Here is a 16,179-nt window from a genome sequence, read left to right as displayed (position 1 = left end):
ACGGGTGGCGGCGGTGCGTACATTTTGTGAAAAGGCGTCGACCTTAATTAAACAAGAAAATTGGTCGCTTTTTACGACGCTGGCCTGTAGACCATGGCAACCTGGGGGCCAGAACACCGATCGGGCGGCTGGTTAGGTGAGCCTAGGGAGATGCCTGCCACGGACGGACGGGTCTGAAACATCGTTCCGTGTGATATTATGGCAGGTCCCCTGTTTAGGCTCGTGTTTATGACGGCAAAATGAGAATCAAAAATTAGTTAGCCTACCACGCTGATAGACGCAAGAGCAGCCGCTTGGCAGCAGATCATTAGTAACCCGCTTGATGGAATGACTAATGTTTTCGAAACTAATGATTTTGGGACCGGGCATTATCCTTTGATGGTGGTGGTTTGGGTGAGGTTTGCGTTACGCACCGGATGACCCAATACCCCTTATAGGGGGTTCATTTCTGTGCGTGGAGCGAATATTGCGATTAGACGCAGTGGATGTTCCGTTTACGCATTTAAGATCCGTTTTTAAAGTGGAAGCATAGCTTACAGGGTAAAATATTTGAGTAGAGATTTACTACTGATAAAAGAAACATCTGCAGTGTCATCACGGGGCCATGATAGCAAGATTCAGCATCACAATGTTAAATCATTATTAAGGTAATGAAAGAGGTAAGGGCCTGAAAAGTATTTATCTGAAGGTGGATCATTTTTTTGTCATAAGAAATATAGCATTTGAATGATTGTACTTGCATGAATAGTGTTGTGAACAAACTTACGTTTTGGTAGTACTCTTTTCATTTGCTGGTTAGTCTTTGTCAGTTGTTTTTGTCACCTCCGGCTTTATTAAATAACTTTAAAGTAAAACCCTCACTTTGGTTACAAAATGTCTAAGCTAGCTCATCAAAGGAAGGTACTATTTGTCGCTAAAGTTGAAGTGTGGTTAGCTGTATGCGACAAGTGCGCTCCATCCTGCCAGGTTGTCGTCGTGCTGCGTTCTGTGTTCAAGATACTGTGGTGCCAGCGGCGTAACTGCAGCAAGGTTGATTACCGGTACGGTGAGTAACGCTCTATCGTTGATCGAGCAAATCTTGCATGCAGACGACGGTGGGTTAAGTTTTCGTTTATTAAACATTAAATATGAATCATCATCGTAAACCCTTAACGCAAAGTCAAGCTGCACTGCCGGTCGCTCGGTGAACGTGGTTGGATGTGCCAGCGAGTGAAACATCAGAGCCGGAGAGATTCGTCTCATATCTCCATCATACGCAAGGTCCACGGAAAGGGGAACTGAAGTCGGAACCAGGAAAAGTAGCGACGAAGATCCACTTTACGGCTGCATTAACCGACCGGTGCGCGTTGGAGAAGCTGAAGATACAGTTCTTTATCGCCGTGCCTCGAGCAGAAGGCCAAAAAAAAAGCTCTCCAAATACATACACACACTTGCACACAGGAACACAAACATACACTTACACACACACTGAAGATAGTATCCGTATCGTTGGTAGAGATTTGCAGCAGCATATCTGGCGTCTTGGCATGGAAAGGATGGAAGCAACCGACAAAGAAAAATGGAACCGGTGGGTGCGGGACAGGAAGTGGAAATTAATATTTAATGCTCTGCCAGTTTCCAGCGCGCTGTCTATTTCCAGTGTCCCTCCCGGTGAATGCATCAGCGTTAAGTGGCTTAGTTTTGAAATGGGAAAGTTGCGAGCTGCTGCCGCTGCTGCTGCTGCCGCTTGTGCTGGTACTGCTGCTAATGCTGCAAGGCACAACGGCGGCCGAGAACCGGGGCAGTAGCAAACCGAAACAGCCGAAAGCTTTCAAGTAATGTGTTTGGCTGGGCTGAGAATGAGCAAATAGCCCGGGAAGTGGTACTCGAGAATGCCGAGTAAGTTAATCTGCACAAGTGCTGATTTTAGTGTGCGATGCAAGAGATCATATCTTGCGCCCAGGGTTGAAGTTTAACTTTCGTCGGCCTGTGTAGGCGAAGGCGTGCGTGTTGACATTGAGAAGCTAATCCTGCCGGTTCGGTCTGTTTGTTTAGCGTGGTGCAGTGATTTAGGTGGATCGTACATTTTCTTGAGCGCTGGTAAAGCGTATCTCATCAATTTTATGAAATGTTCTCTCTCATCTGATGTTGTAGAGAAATGTTGAGCACAGATTTCAGAATGTCGTGGTCTTGTTTTGGTTTAAGAGATTGCTTTAAAGGGTGATAGATAATGGTGACGGGAGCACAATTGCGTTGGGATTTGATATTCGAAAAAGGCTTCGCCTTCATCGGAGAGGCTAAAGGAACAAATATACAAAACACCCGCTCAACCTTGCAGAGAATAATTTGACTTGTAATTCACACCATTAAACGTATTAGATTGTAATCGAAATCCATGTCTTTTGTTTCTTTCTAGCTAACGCATCATAAGAAGACCTTCAATTGGTAAGTAAAATGAAATTCACCTCCCCTGTAAAACCATTTTCCGAGATGAGTTTCACTCCCTTGGCACAACATTCCTGTGCCATCAACATAAAGCACAGTACAAGAATTTAGGGCAAAAGATGGGCGAGACTTTGTGTTAGAATTTGGGTATGTTCGAACAATAGTTACGAAGCGTCCATGAGGAAGATGTTCCTTTCGCCCTGATGGCGTACGCTGAGACGAATGGTCCGCTTTTGTAGCTGGGAAAGATACGGGACGTACGAAAAGTTTTATTGCAGTGGTGTGTACTTTCTCTCCCGTGCTCGTATTATGTGTGCTGCCAGATTTAGGCATTATCTTGCCCATTAGAATAGAATAATCGCTAGAAGTATAGGTACGGGATGTGAGGATTAGCAGAAAAACGGAGATGGAATAAATTAGCAGTGTGGTTATCGCTTCCCACTGCCAGCACACTTGAAGCTTCCGCATGCCAAACGTGAGTGTGTGTGTGTGTGTGTGTGAGTGAGAGAGAGAGAGACTCTCTTTGTTTCTAACGCATGTGTGCTTTGTACCGTGGTTCATGCTGGAGTGCTTCGGTGTCGGTGGAAATCGTTGAGTGGAAAAAGGAAATACTTCATAAAATCTGACTATGAGGTGGCATGTCCTTCGTCGGTTCGTGTTCATGCCACTGGTGTGCAGCAGCAGCATTAGCCGCAGCAGCAATTACTGGATCGAGGGGACAGCAGATTCATTTGTCTAGGCAACGTGTGAACAGCTTCCCGGGCTGGCTGCTGTCGGTCTGGTGTGAGACTGAGAAGTGACAATCGCACGGACAGCCTGTTGGAATGTTGGGTGGGGTTCAGGAGTAGCATTCGCCCGGCAGGCGTCTTCACCGCAGAGCGAGCGAAGGTCGCATGTGTGTCGCAGCGTCCGTACGTGGGGTGGGAGATTCCCATGCCACCCGGTTCGGTTCAGTGTCACTCACAGAACCGCCACAGCTCGTGGTCGATGAGATATGTGATGTCACGTTTCAAGTGCCCTCGGTAGAATCATTAGCCCAGGCTGTCTAAGAATAGGCGGGACGGCTCGCTTGGCTTAAGAACTGCACTGTTGAGGTCTGTGAAGGTGTGTGGCAGATTGTGTTCCACAAGCTAGCGCTGCAGTAAACGGGACGGATGAATTAGCTTTCACCTTTACTGACGAGTGGTTCGAGTGGCGAAGTTTTACCTTGCGGTAGCTGAAAAGGACCGGACCGAACTACTGAACGGGCCCACAAGAGATGGTTTGGTGTGCAAGTTTGCCCGAGAATGACACTACCGGCCCTACCGGTGCGCCTCGTTATCACGCTCACCGGTGGGAGTGCTTCACATATTGAAACGCCTTAAAAGCATGGCCACACACAAACGCTCCCACACACAGCCATGCAGACTGATGGGGAGTGTGTGCGATGAAAGGATTGAAATCATTTGCAGTCAATTTAGCAGAGAATGTGAAAACTGCCAACGGTATGTTTTCCACTGACTGGCGAGCCCTCGTCCATTATCATCAGCATACGGCCACAGTGCCCGAACGAGGTTTGGATCAAAGGCAGGTAGAGTTTGCTAAACAAAATTTCCTCCCAACCAATTCCCTTACCATTTTCGAAAGTATCCAGAGGTTTTGAGTATGTGTGTGTGTCAGTGAGCCTCAAAACGCAGGCTTTGTGGCTTTGTTTGAAAGTGATGGGCCGCTTGTTTTCCTTCCGCCCGCTACCTATAATACACATGTACAGGGGAAGAGTTGGTAAAAGCAAGAGATCCTTACCACAGCCATCCAGTGGTCCGTTGATGTTCGCGCTTGATGAGGGACCGGTCGAAGGGTTGGGCATTTTTTACCAGCTTTTGTTGCTGCGTTCACCCCCAATCTCCAATGTTAACACTGTCCGGTTGGCTGGCGCACGGTGAGTAGTTTGCGAGCCGGCCATTGAGCGGGGTAACTTAATTAATAAACTTTTGTAAACCCGGTCCGTAGGAAAGCACAGGGCCCACACCAGGTCCGAGCCAGAAGTTGCTCCCGTGCGCCCAGCAGCAGGTGCTGTGCGAATGAGAAGTTGTTGCCAAATTGATCGGGACTATCAGGATGGGCGGAAAAGTTTACCATTTACATGGCTGAATGCGCCCGATCGGTATCGGTTGTTTTTTTTACCATGGTGTGAAGATAAGTTTTCATCACCTTCAAAGCATCTCGATGGTGTTGAAGATTTGTGAGCTGCTGTTGATATAGGATGTTTATTTTCAGTGTTGATATAGTGCGGATTCGATTTTCGGGATCATTCCACCAAAGAACGTTGCTCTCTTAGTATAAATATTTACGAGAGCTCTCCTTTTGAATGTATGGAAGGGAATGCTTTAATGTAAGAATAGGATGAGCATTAGCAATAGTAAAAATATAAAAATTGAATGGGCATTTTGTAGTAATTTAACTATCCATCAATTATGACTTAAGATATGATGAATGTAATTTACTCCTGATACGGACATTATTAATATTATATTCGCACAGATATTCAGGCCGTTTATATCGATATCGTTTATTGTAGCGAAGCGCAGTCTGAATACTCGATAGAAGCCTTTTATTAAACGTTCCACGAATCGATGAATCTACTGAAGCATATTCTCTTTTAATTGACAGGAAAATGATTTTATTTCTCTTTGGCACTGGGACATAACAAAACAAAAAAACCGCCGATTGCATCAAATGACCATTTATTCCCATTTTCATGGATCATTATTTGCGCTTTATAAAGTGCGCAAGCAAAATGATAAAGCTTGGTTCGGTGAAATTGTTTACATTGATATTTACATCATACATCAAACCCGGAACCGAGTGTGTTTCTATAGCAACGCACCAACGCATGGCGCAGTTTGTGTCTCGATACGAGACCGAGTTCGCAGGCTGATAAGTGATCGGAGTTTTCGGGTCCGCGTTGCATCGTGTTCGCCATAATTGCACCAGGAAACAGTGTTCGAGCACAACATTGTGTTCGGCTGTAGTGCTGTTTGGCGCTGTGGTGGCACACAATTATTCCACTCCACATCAAGCGCCGGTGCTTTCATCGGCAACCGACCGGTTTGAAGCGTGAGGTTGCCTGGTTACGTATGGTTGAGCATTCTCGTGAATTCATTCATATCCGCTGGGACGAATAAAATTTAATGAACAAAATCGAGCGAATTCAACGTCCCTACTCGCTTGATAAGCGGCAAAAGGTGCGGATATACGAGCGATGCTGCTAAATTAATCCCTGACGAGTTTGAAGTGGGTGAAAAAAAATACTACAAATGAACAAAATGTTGTCGAAAATGAATTCGAGAATCATTAAGCTGATTGCAAGCGTCGAGAAATTTTCTATTTTTAACACTTTAAGCGCCGCGTCATATGAAATCGCACGACGGCTTTGTTCACCGCTCAGCTCTGTATCTGACGCTCACCAATTCTCTTGATAACGAATGAGGTAGGAAAGAGGGAACGAGAACGACATGTGCTACGCCGCTTATCGCAATGAAACAAAAGAGTGATAACAATGGCACGAGAAACTGTCGCTCTCATCGCTCTCTTGCCATGCGCTACGTGCTCACTCAAAAACTGTGACGTCAGGCCGGCGGTCAAAGTGTTAAATGAGCTATGTTTGGGAGGAAAACGAAGGCGGTATGTTGGTTGTTTTGTTTGATATTATGCTGTGATGGATTTTTGTCAGTAACATGAAAAGGCATTCTCAAATGTCATAATCTGTTTTACAACAATTGTAATAAGAAAAAAAGGTTTTTCATTAGCATTTATACCAGACTGCCATATAGACATATCATATAAAATGAAATTTAAATTATACAGCGCCTTGCGCAAAACCAGAGGAGATAGATAAAAACAGTAAATGTTTGAATTGTGTAGAATACTTTTTCACATCATTGTATATTTTTTCAAATTTTTACAATCATTATGGAAGGTTTGTTTAAACACTTTCAACGGGAAGCTAGAGGAGTGATTATTAGAAATAAAATTTTTAATAACTTTAAATAATAAATTAAAGTTTTATAAATTCCTATAACGCACTTCTGGAAAATTTGAATGATAATTCATCAACCTTTTCAAGCATCATACCGCAGTTTTGGCTTTGGCTAAGACAGATTCGGGAAGGGGTCCCACGGTCTTGAGATTAAGTGTGAAACCCTGTAAAGCCAAACTAGGATTCTTTGTATAGTGTAACTCGAGCCTGCCATATTCTTGGTAGGGTTAACTATCGCCATAGGCTGTCTTAGGTGGACCGAATAAACAAGCAGAAGGCGATATGTTTATATGTTAAGAGTGTTATTAGACTCAAAAGAACCGAAATAACAACGAAAAATTATTAAAAGTAAGAAAGAATAAGAAAATCCTAGGTAAACCGCACGATGAGACGTATTCAAACCAACAAACAGGAGACAAATTAGCATAGAATCCCGTTTTCCGTTAAGCGCTTCCAGCAGCCCTGTGGGAAGTCCTGAGTGAAGCTCTGCAAGTTGTCCATGCCACGGAATTTCGAACTAGTACATCAGATAGATAAATCACGTATGTAAAGAAGCAATTCCATCCACAGAACAGAATGTAAGCTTTTAAAACGATTCACAAGCAAAACAAGAAGAAGAAAAACGGGAAATCAAATAGCAACCGCTTACCAAACGAATCGAGATGGAATGATTTGTAACGCAGTTCAGTATGCTCCCGCTGAAATGGGAACATTTCACCCGGTTTCTTTAAAAGCATCCTGCATTAAGGGGCCATCATCAATATACATCATCGACGAATCGTTCGTATCAGATCGCATCGTTCACATTCCAAGTGGGCGCAAACTATCGATAGATAGTGCGGTCCTCACTTGCATTCCTTGCTACTCAGCACGTTGTTCCATTCATTGCAGGCGACGTCAGTACTGTGCCGTATTCTGCCAGGTCGATTCTGTACCAGTAAGCAAACAGATTCTTTGCTCGTATTCAAAACGGTGCTACACACCGATAAGGTGCAACATCGAAAGGGTTGGGCCTTTAGATTGGATGGAATGCAAAAAAGCAAAACTGGAAACATGTACAAGGGTAGATAGAGAATCATGACGTCATGAGATACAGCAACTTTTTAGCAGAAGCTGCGTCTGCTGCCCATTGTGCTGCGGTTGTTTGTTCAAAATGCCAACCGGAGGGTGAAACGATTACTAGAAATTTAGCATTTGCTACGCGTAGAACAATGTCTGTTTTATCAGCAAACAGTTTAAAGGAAACCCTTCACATTGCACGCCATTGTCTTGGTTGCTAAATATAAGCCAAGCCCCTGTGCAAACATTTCACAGCGTCCGGGACTGCGACCGTTTGCGAGCTGGTGCGAGAAACGGAAAGAACACAGTACGAAAGGATACGTGCCGTTTGTGAAACCGGGAGAGAAAACGGAACTTAAAAAAACACAGTGTAAAACCAAAGAAAGATATATGGTGCTTGTTCACAACTTTACAGCACTACTCCAGTGCGCTAATGTTTTCTTTCTTTCACCACATCGCATCACGCAGCAGCAGCACACACACACAGCGAGGCTGGTGGTAAAGCATTCTTGCGCTCTGTTTCCACGTTTCATCCAGTGGTTTTGTAGCATTGTTTCACACACACACACACATACACCGGAAGCTGGGCATTAAAATGTATTTGCTTGGCAATCAATTGATCCGCTCTGTGGGAAGCTTGCTGTGGCTTTTCACGTTCCAAGTGGAACAGATATTTAAGTGGCTTAGCTACGGCAACACTTTTCTCAGACCGACCCTTTTCCATTAGTGGGCAGCAAGCAGCGAGATAAATAAGTGACGTTTGTAAGGCTCTTTTTGTTTTCAAACTAATTCGTGTCAACATATCGTAAATAAAATGTTGCTGCATAGCGAAGCCGGTATGGATAAACTGAAATTGTAACAGATCGCTCATCGGTTTCAATTATATCTTAATTTACGCCCGATGGCTGTGCAGCACAAAGTTTTACTCATACTTTGCAGTTGCCTAGTGGCAGAGAAATGAATGTTACACTACCCTATTTTCCAATGCACATTACCACATCGTTGGTTGCAGAACCATTGCCACCGTAGATGGGTAGCTAAATTTAAAAATAATGTAGCGACAATGTAAACTTGGAACAGGTCACCGTAAGCAACAAAAGTCAGATGCGGCATGGAGTGGAAAAATGAAGAAAAAATAAAATAATAAAACTTCCCTTGGTTTGCGAATTTCGATGCACGCTAGAAGAACTGGCAAATAATAAAGTTCTGCACAACATGAAAAGCTAACATGGGCTCCAGATGTGTACAAATTGAACATGTAAAAGGACTTATCGATTATGCATGCGACATGAAGGAACTCTGCTTGCCATTTTGCATCAGCAAAAACAGGAAAGAAAACTAAACCTGTATGTGATGTGCCGAGAAGTCGATGTGACCGAGAAGTTGAACAGCATTTCGACAAGGGTCGTACCCTGGTACATACCCCGAACAACATCCAGCATTGCGGGAGCAGGTGCGGGAAACGGGCAATGTTTCACTGTAGCAATCGTACACACTCCTTGCATAATGTAGGTGTGTTTGATTTTGGTAGTAAAAATTAATGTCCACCAGTTGTAGCCATTCCTTGGTTCCGGTTTTACTAATTTGTATTGTACACACAACCTACATGCTCAAACATGTGTTTGGTAGTGTTTAGAGACGATTTCGGCTTCTCTATGTTTCAGATTTGAAGTAATTAAAAGTTCAATGGGATTTGCTTGTTCCTAACATCGAGGCTTTAAGCATTTCAGGGCCAAATCATGAATGAAGCTTCAATGGAAAAGGTACGGTGTAGGATACAAGTGCTTAGTTAGGCGCCTTTCTACGTACGTGTGTTTGTGACAGGTTTTGAGTGTACCATGCTGTGCATGCTGTTCATTCAAGCACCGTTTTGCCGCGTTGGTGTGGGCTGCTTTGCTAAGGCAAACGTTGCCGCAAGAGGTTTCGTTCCTGCTTTCGGCAATCAGAAGCTCTAAGTGTGTTTGTACATTCACCAATAATGAGAATGGGTAGGTTTAATGTGTTATTGGTACTGATGGGTTTAACTTTATTTATTTAAGGAAATTCTTTCGAACCCAAACACTCTTGCCATCACGATACAGCAAGGCATTATAAAAGCAACTACAACGCTTGACTGGTGTGTCACACCGGAGAAGTATTCGTTGGCAGAATAGCCTAAAGCTGATTGTTAACAATAGTCAACTAAGTCATAGAGGGGGAAAACTCATTAGCGCACAAAAAAAAAAAAGTAAAGCTGTGAAAACAAGGTTAATCTATTAACCTCATTGAAATATCAGATATTTTGTCTTCAGGGCAAGTATTTGCTGCACTGGTGTTATGTGCAGTGGTGCATGTAGCGCCCTGTCAAACATTATCCATACGCTCATTGTTCTTTCTCGGCACGGATCAGATTCGCTCGAGGATGTGTAAAATCTTCCGCTCTGGACAAAACCGTGTTACAACATGCTTGTTTGACGTGCTTGAGCCGGTGTAATAAAATGCTTCACGATGGGGTACCATTATTCATCGAAGTGTGGCGACCGTGTAACCCTGTTTCGGGAAATTTCATTTTGCACTTGCACACGCTTCCACGTATGTCCCGCCAACACACACATCCGGGCCGTTAGGGTTCTTAGGCAAAACATGAAAACAAAGAATGAGGGAAGGGGACTTAAAAAAAAAAACACACACACACATTCCAAACCCTCTAAGCTCTTCAACCCATCACGGGACGGGCTCTCATTTATCACGTCGGTTGCCCTGCCAGCAATCCTTGTTGTACCTGTCCGATCTGGTGGGGCATCGGAAAAAGTCCGAGACAGTTTTGGTTGTATCCGGGCCAGTCTCGTAGTACGTCCGTCTTGTGTTCCGTGTCATGCTACTAGTAGGGGCGGGAAGGAGTGAAGGGAAGAAAACCCTTATCAAAATGTTCGCCCGGGTCTCTTCTGGTGTGCCCCGCATCCACACAGTCGGCTCGGGGTTTAAAGCGTACTACTACTTTGTCAGACGGCTGCCGTCCAAGAATCAGATATTCAAAAGCAAAACCTGCTGCTGCTGCTGCTGCTCTTCCAAGACCAAGGCCGCCGTGCCGTGTAAATCCCCTAGAACAATAGCTACAAATTCACCACCAGCCCCCCGGGGGGCTCGTACTCGTACACACAATGAAATGGATCGCTATCATGCTTAAGAAGTGAGCAGCCAGTGGAGGTGAGGATTGCTTCAAATTGTCGTCCCTTTTTTCGCGCGACATTTCAAACAGACTCGTTTCCACATTTTCCACACTGCTTGCCGCTTGGGGAGCGGCCGAGTGAACTTGGGCGGAGGTTGGGATCGGTTTGCTGGGCGGCCGAGCACCACGGCACGCTAATCTGCTTCCTGGCAGTCCAATTGGTGAAGGCGTTTGGTTGGAGGAGAAAGGTGTGCGTGCAGCAACGTTACGCGAACGAAAGTGAGCCACACAACCGTCCGTGGAGCCGATTGCCACGTTCTCACCGTTCATTCCGGCCGGTGAAACGGACGGTCTGTTCGTGTGGATTTGTGGATCCCTCTCGGATGAGGGACTCCTGGAGATGGAGAGAGTGGAAGGGAACTCTTTGCCATCGTTTCGTTTACCATCATTTCTCCAACGTTCATCCGTGACGTGGATGTGTCTCTGCCTCCCACCGGTCTCGCCATTGAAGGGGCTCCGGTTAGTCTGTTGCTTAGAGGGCAGAGTCAGTGTCTGCTGCCATCTTGCCGTGCCACGGAACGTTCGGATCAGTGAGAAAATAGAAAGATGCACAGAGTAAGGAAACCCCCCCCCACCGTCCTTCAGTCCTTCAGGCAGCCGTGGGAAAGGACGGCAACACGGCAAAAGTCTCGGGGCGTGACTCGAAGTCGGCGCACGGCTTTCGGAAACCTCGATAAGCGGATGCTGCCGGAGAGGCGAAAATATTTCACCCAAAACCCGCCGGATGGCAAGCGAAGCTAAGTCGGCATACGAATTGGGAGTACGGTTTCAGCAGGGGACGGGTTTTTTTGCCGTTTGTTGGTATGCGGATTGCTGTGTGTGTGTGAGTGTGTTTCTGTTTGGTTGTTGTTGCTGTGCGATATGAAAAGCGAGAACTACGGGCAATACGCGACTGGCACCCAGCACAAGTGACACAATTGCTAAGCCCACGGCAAGCCTAGGCTCAGCAAGCTGTGGTGGTTGTGACCGGACCGGCCGACAGCGATAGAATATGAAGGAGCATAATTCGTAATCCGATAATCTTCACACTGGGTGCGGGTGGATTAGTGAATATTGAATGAATGTGTAGCTGTGTGTGTGTGTGTGTGTGTGTGTGTGTGTGTGTGTGTGTGTGTTTGTGGAGCGGGAGCGGGGAAAAGACGTTCACGCTGGCACTGGCGCTGGTTGCCCAACATCCTCGCGTTGTCCCACGGAGTGCTGAATGCTGAAAATTGCTATCCCGTTGTAGGGAGAGGTATCATTTGATGGCATTTCCATTCCTGCTCCTGCTCGGTTGGCTCTGGATGGCTTTATCATAGGATTTTCTTTTATATTTTTTCTATGCTGCTGCTACTGCGTTTGCCACTGCACAACTGTTTGCAGAAGGAAGTGATCTTCCCACGGCAAGCTCGCCGGTAGATACGATTAGAATGCGGGGATTTTAAAATATCCATCGTTTTGCTCTATTGATTCCCGGGGCGGCGTTTGCCACGGGAATGTGTGTTTTGGGAGATGGCATTATTTGTGGGATTGAGTTTGCTAGCTTAATAGGGGGGATGGATTGGATGGAAGCTTATTTGGTTGGTGTGTGTGTGTGTGTATGTGTGTGTGTGTGTGTGTGTACGAGGGGGATTTATAGGACATTTAGGGAGGAGAAGAAACTACACAAAAAGCCCTTGAAATTTGTTATGAAACAAAACGTGTCGTCGTGTGGAATCACGTATTCTTTATCCAAACTCTCGAATGATGAGTTTCGATACCCCGTGGAGCACAACTATAGGTATAGAGCACAACATGTAGTTTGAAAATAATATCACCATCACCATTGATCGGTAGTATTAGTTTGGGCTAGTCCGGAACTATCCCTGCCCGAAATCTGACCATTTGTAACGGTGCAAAAATTGATGGCATGAGGATAAAAATCTTTCCCGAATGTGCTTCCGTGCTTTTCTATCGGCGGCGAGTGCCCGACGGTGAAATGAAATTAATGTGTTTTTCCCGGACGTACGCTCTACCGGCACAGCTCGGCCAATCGATCGTTCCTCCCGTAATATTTCCTTCGATATTGGAGCACGATAATGGCACACCACGGTGGAGGTTGTGTGTGTGTGTGGCGGGTTATCCTGTCCAGTGTTGTCCCGAACCGTACCGTAGTAACTGTTGTGAGCAAGCAATGGAAGTTCCCAAGCAGTCCCATGTGTTGTTCCAATCGGGATTGAAGGTGTGTGTAAGAGAGTTTTTTTTTTCTTTTGTTGCTCCTTGTACACATGCACACACACGCATATACATACGCCGTGCCTACACTGAAAGGCACAAAGCACAGCAAAATCTCATTAACAAGCAAATAGCTGCTCACCCACCACTAGGATTCAAAACCTAGTAGATCGCAGCGCACTGGCTGGTAACTGGTGGCGTACTGTTGCGAGCCGGTGACGTTGGGCGGTAGAATTTACCGCCATCGTCTTACAAACGTACAGCATTGAAGGCAGGCAGCAGGACGCTACCGCCGTATCGCTTTTCGCCATTCCGATGCCATGCCAATTTGGCACGAAATGAAGTCGGGTCACGGGATCGACGTTAGTCTTCGATACATATCAATTTTCCCGCACCGCCACCAGGGTAGGGAAATGGGGACCTAGGACTCGAAAAGCGTCGTTCGCTTCAGTATGTGTGTGTGTGTGTGTATCTATACTGCTTTCTTCGCGTACACGGGTGAAGTAGTTTGAGTGAGAAATAAGTGAGTTGAAGTGCAGTTGATGATAGTAATTTATTTCATTAATTAAGATTTCATCGACCGTTCAGTTGTTTGCCTGAAATCGGATCGTCGTGTTGTGCGGGACCAGGGCGGGTGTTGCGGGCAGCACGCAGACGGGATAGCAATACGGAATCCGTGCACCGTATCATTCTAATCGGCAGCCGTGTTGATAGTTGATGGAATAAAATTTAGCAAGGTAAAAAAGGATGGTGAAACGCCAGCTCGGTTCCATTCGTGCGATTGCACGGCTAAGAGGTAGGGATAGTGTTGCTGAATTAATGCTCACTAGAGGCAGGCGAAATGAATCCGTGCTCGGAGGGGGGGGGGGGGGTCACGCAGTAGCATCGCACAAAGGTTATCCTACCGAGTCGTTGTTAGAGTGGGGCGTGCAGGAGGCAAAGCGTATTATAAAGTTAATTGGAAAATGATACCGCTTTCGATCGTGATACGCGCTCGTTCTTCCGGTAAAGCTCTGTGCTTCAATTCGACATCGATTGAATGCTGACGCGTCTTAAAGCTTCCAAGTGCGGAAAGCGACAGAATTACGAAAACGTTACTGCTCCATTTTCATTGCTTCAGCTTTCCACCCGAATGGAACGGGAACACGAACCTTTTGTTCCCGGGCAATGCGCGATATTGAATTTTGAAAAGGAAGAAATCGAACAAATCCGAGCGCGACTTTAAACGCCTGTGACTTGCCTGTGCCAATGTCGATGGCTAATCCCACGGCTTCTACGCTACATTATTCATGAGAGCATGGAAAGTTAATTATGTTGCTTTTTTTTCGTCCACTCCCCAATGACCGCCTGCACGCTCGCTCCCTGCGCCGGTGGAAATATCGTTCGGGCGCACTCACCGTTGTTTGTATCGATAAGTCAGTGAGCGTATAAACATGCCACCACGGAGCGCTGCACCGGGGCCGGCATTTTGCGCTGCTGCTGCTGCTGGTGCGGGTTGCAGCAGTGACCGGTATGAATAATTCAGAACGGTGCTCCATCTTTCTGGGGTTTGTTTGTCGGGCTCGTTTCGCCCTGCTCGCTGTCCGATTTCCCTTCTGGCGGGCGTGAAGGGAGGGAGCTTCTGGGAAGGTGGGCGTGTAGTTCATTTTGATTTGTACAGAGTTTAGAGGGTAAGGTTTTAACCGTGATTAGAATGGTAGTGTGCAGCTGCATACAGGTTGAAGTAAAACAGTAAACTGTTCTTCCTGAAGTACAGTTATCAGGGGGGAATTTTAATACAGTTTTGGAATAACAAATATTAACAAAATTAATAATAGTTACTTGGGACAAAGCAAAGTAAAATGTGCTCCACCGTCCAAAACTATAAACAATGAATAGAACATACCAAAACTAAATACATTTTCGCAAGTTTACTTACTAGTTTTTAGTTTACTTGCTTAGGATTTAGTTTGTTAGTTAACAGGAACGCAGGCTTGACCGTGCAACTAAATATCACGCCAAATAACGTCGTGCCGTAAAGCGTGAAGCCAAATTCGATGACATTCGATGACAGGTCCATACAAAAACAAGCAGTTTCTCGGTAAATATTTCACGTGCGGTATGTTGGCGCGTGAAAATTTTGGTATTTCATCGAATCACATCGCACCATACATGATGATAGCTGGGTATATACAAGAAGTGCGAATTCATTCAAATGATTCGGATCTGTAAAGTTTGAACGAGTGAGACGAGAATCATTTTTTAGATCATCGCTTCTCTGAGAGAAACAGAGGCGAATGATCGAATGCACCAAGTAAGCAAGTGAATGGGTATCATTTTCAGATCTCCTTTCTTCTCCCCCCAGATAGCAGAATAGACATACTTTTTCGATTTTTTACGTATATGATTCTTGATACCAAAGCGATAAAGCATGAATGGTCACACCGCTGTACACGATTGGCAGATTTGTTCACAATGTGCAATCGTATGGAGATATATGTATGCGAGATGTAAATTCCATACAAAATTCAACCAAAAAGTATGTGTAGCAAATTAGGCGTGGGAACGAACCAAAAAACTATGGGAACTGTACAAAACATTTCGAAAAACAACAAAAAAACCTTAAAACTTTGGAAAAAGAGAGAGAGAGAACATGCTGCCGAATCGGCAGGTTTAGCAGTGCAGGAACGATTGAATGATTGGTTCGATCAAAAAATCTGGATCACCTTTATGAATGTTTTTTTGACACCTCTAGCACATACATTTAAGCGTGAAATGCCATGTTGATTTTGGCTATTTTTTCACGCTCCACAGCGTTAAATTGTATCGATATTTTATCTGTAATGCCTTGCGTAAAAAAATATATTTCTACGGAACAACACGTGTTTTTTGTCTTCTCTATATCATAACCTGTCTAGTGGTAAGCAAGTAGACACTGTCTATACCGATTTCAAAGCGGCATTTGACAGTATACCTCTATCATTACATGTTGCTAAGCTTCGAAAACTAGGTTTCGGTGGCTCTATATTGCCGTGGTTCAACTCCTATCTTGAGAATCGTTCATATGTAGTTAAAATCTGTGGCTCTTTCTCTGAATGTTTTCTTAGTTCTTCGGGTGTCCCACAAGGTAGTGTCCTTAGTCCCTTACTGTTCATTCTCTTCCTTAATGACTGTACTTCGATCCTTCCTCCTAACGGCTTCTTGCTATATGCGGATGACGTTAAAAATTTTCTTTCTGTCTCTTCTACAGCTGATTGTCTAGTCCTTCAATCCTGGCCCTGTAAATTCTCTACATGGT

The 16,179-nt window shown here is 45.1% G+C and overlaps 1 protein-coding gene across 10 annotated transcripts in view; it reads left to right on the top strand.

Annotated features, from left to right (window-relative positions):
- Nucleotides 1-16,179, top strand: part of LOC1274243 (cadherin-87A) — a 147,038-nt gene that overhangs the window by 55,269 nt on the left and 75,590 nt on the right. For 9 of the 10 annotated variants that reach the window (XM_061644860.1, XM_061644854.1, XM_061644853.1 and 6 more), the window contains one exon: nt 2,396-2,424. The exons of the other annotated variant lie outside the window; for it this stretch is intronic. The gene's annotated coding sequence lies outside the window, so the exon portion shown is untranslated. The remainder of the gene's footprint in view (nt 1-2,395; nt 2,425-16,179) is intronic. 10 annotated transcript variants of the gene reach the window in all.

This window comes from Anopheles gambiae, chromosome 2 (assembly GCF_943734735.2).
Source record: "Anopheles gambiae chromosome 2, idAnoGambNW_F1_1, whole genome shotgun sequence".
Lineage (NCBI taxonomy): Eukaryota > Metazoa > Arthropoda > Insecta > Diptera > Culicidae > Anopheles > Anopheles gambiae.
Note: the sequence above shows the minus strand (reverse complement) of the source record. Positions and strands in the feature narration are given on the sequence as shown.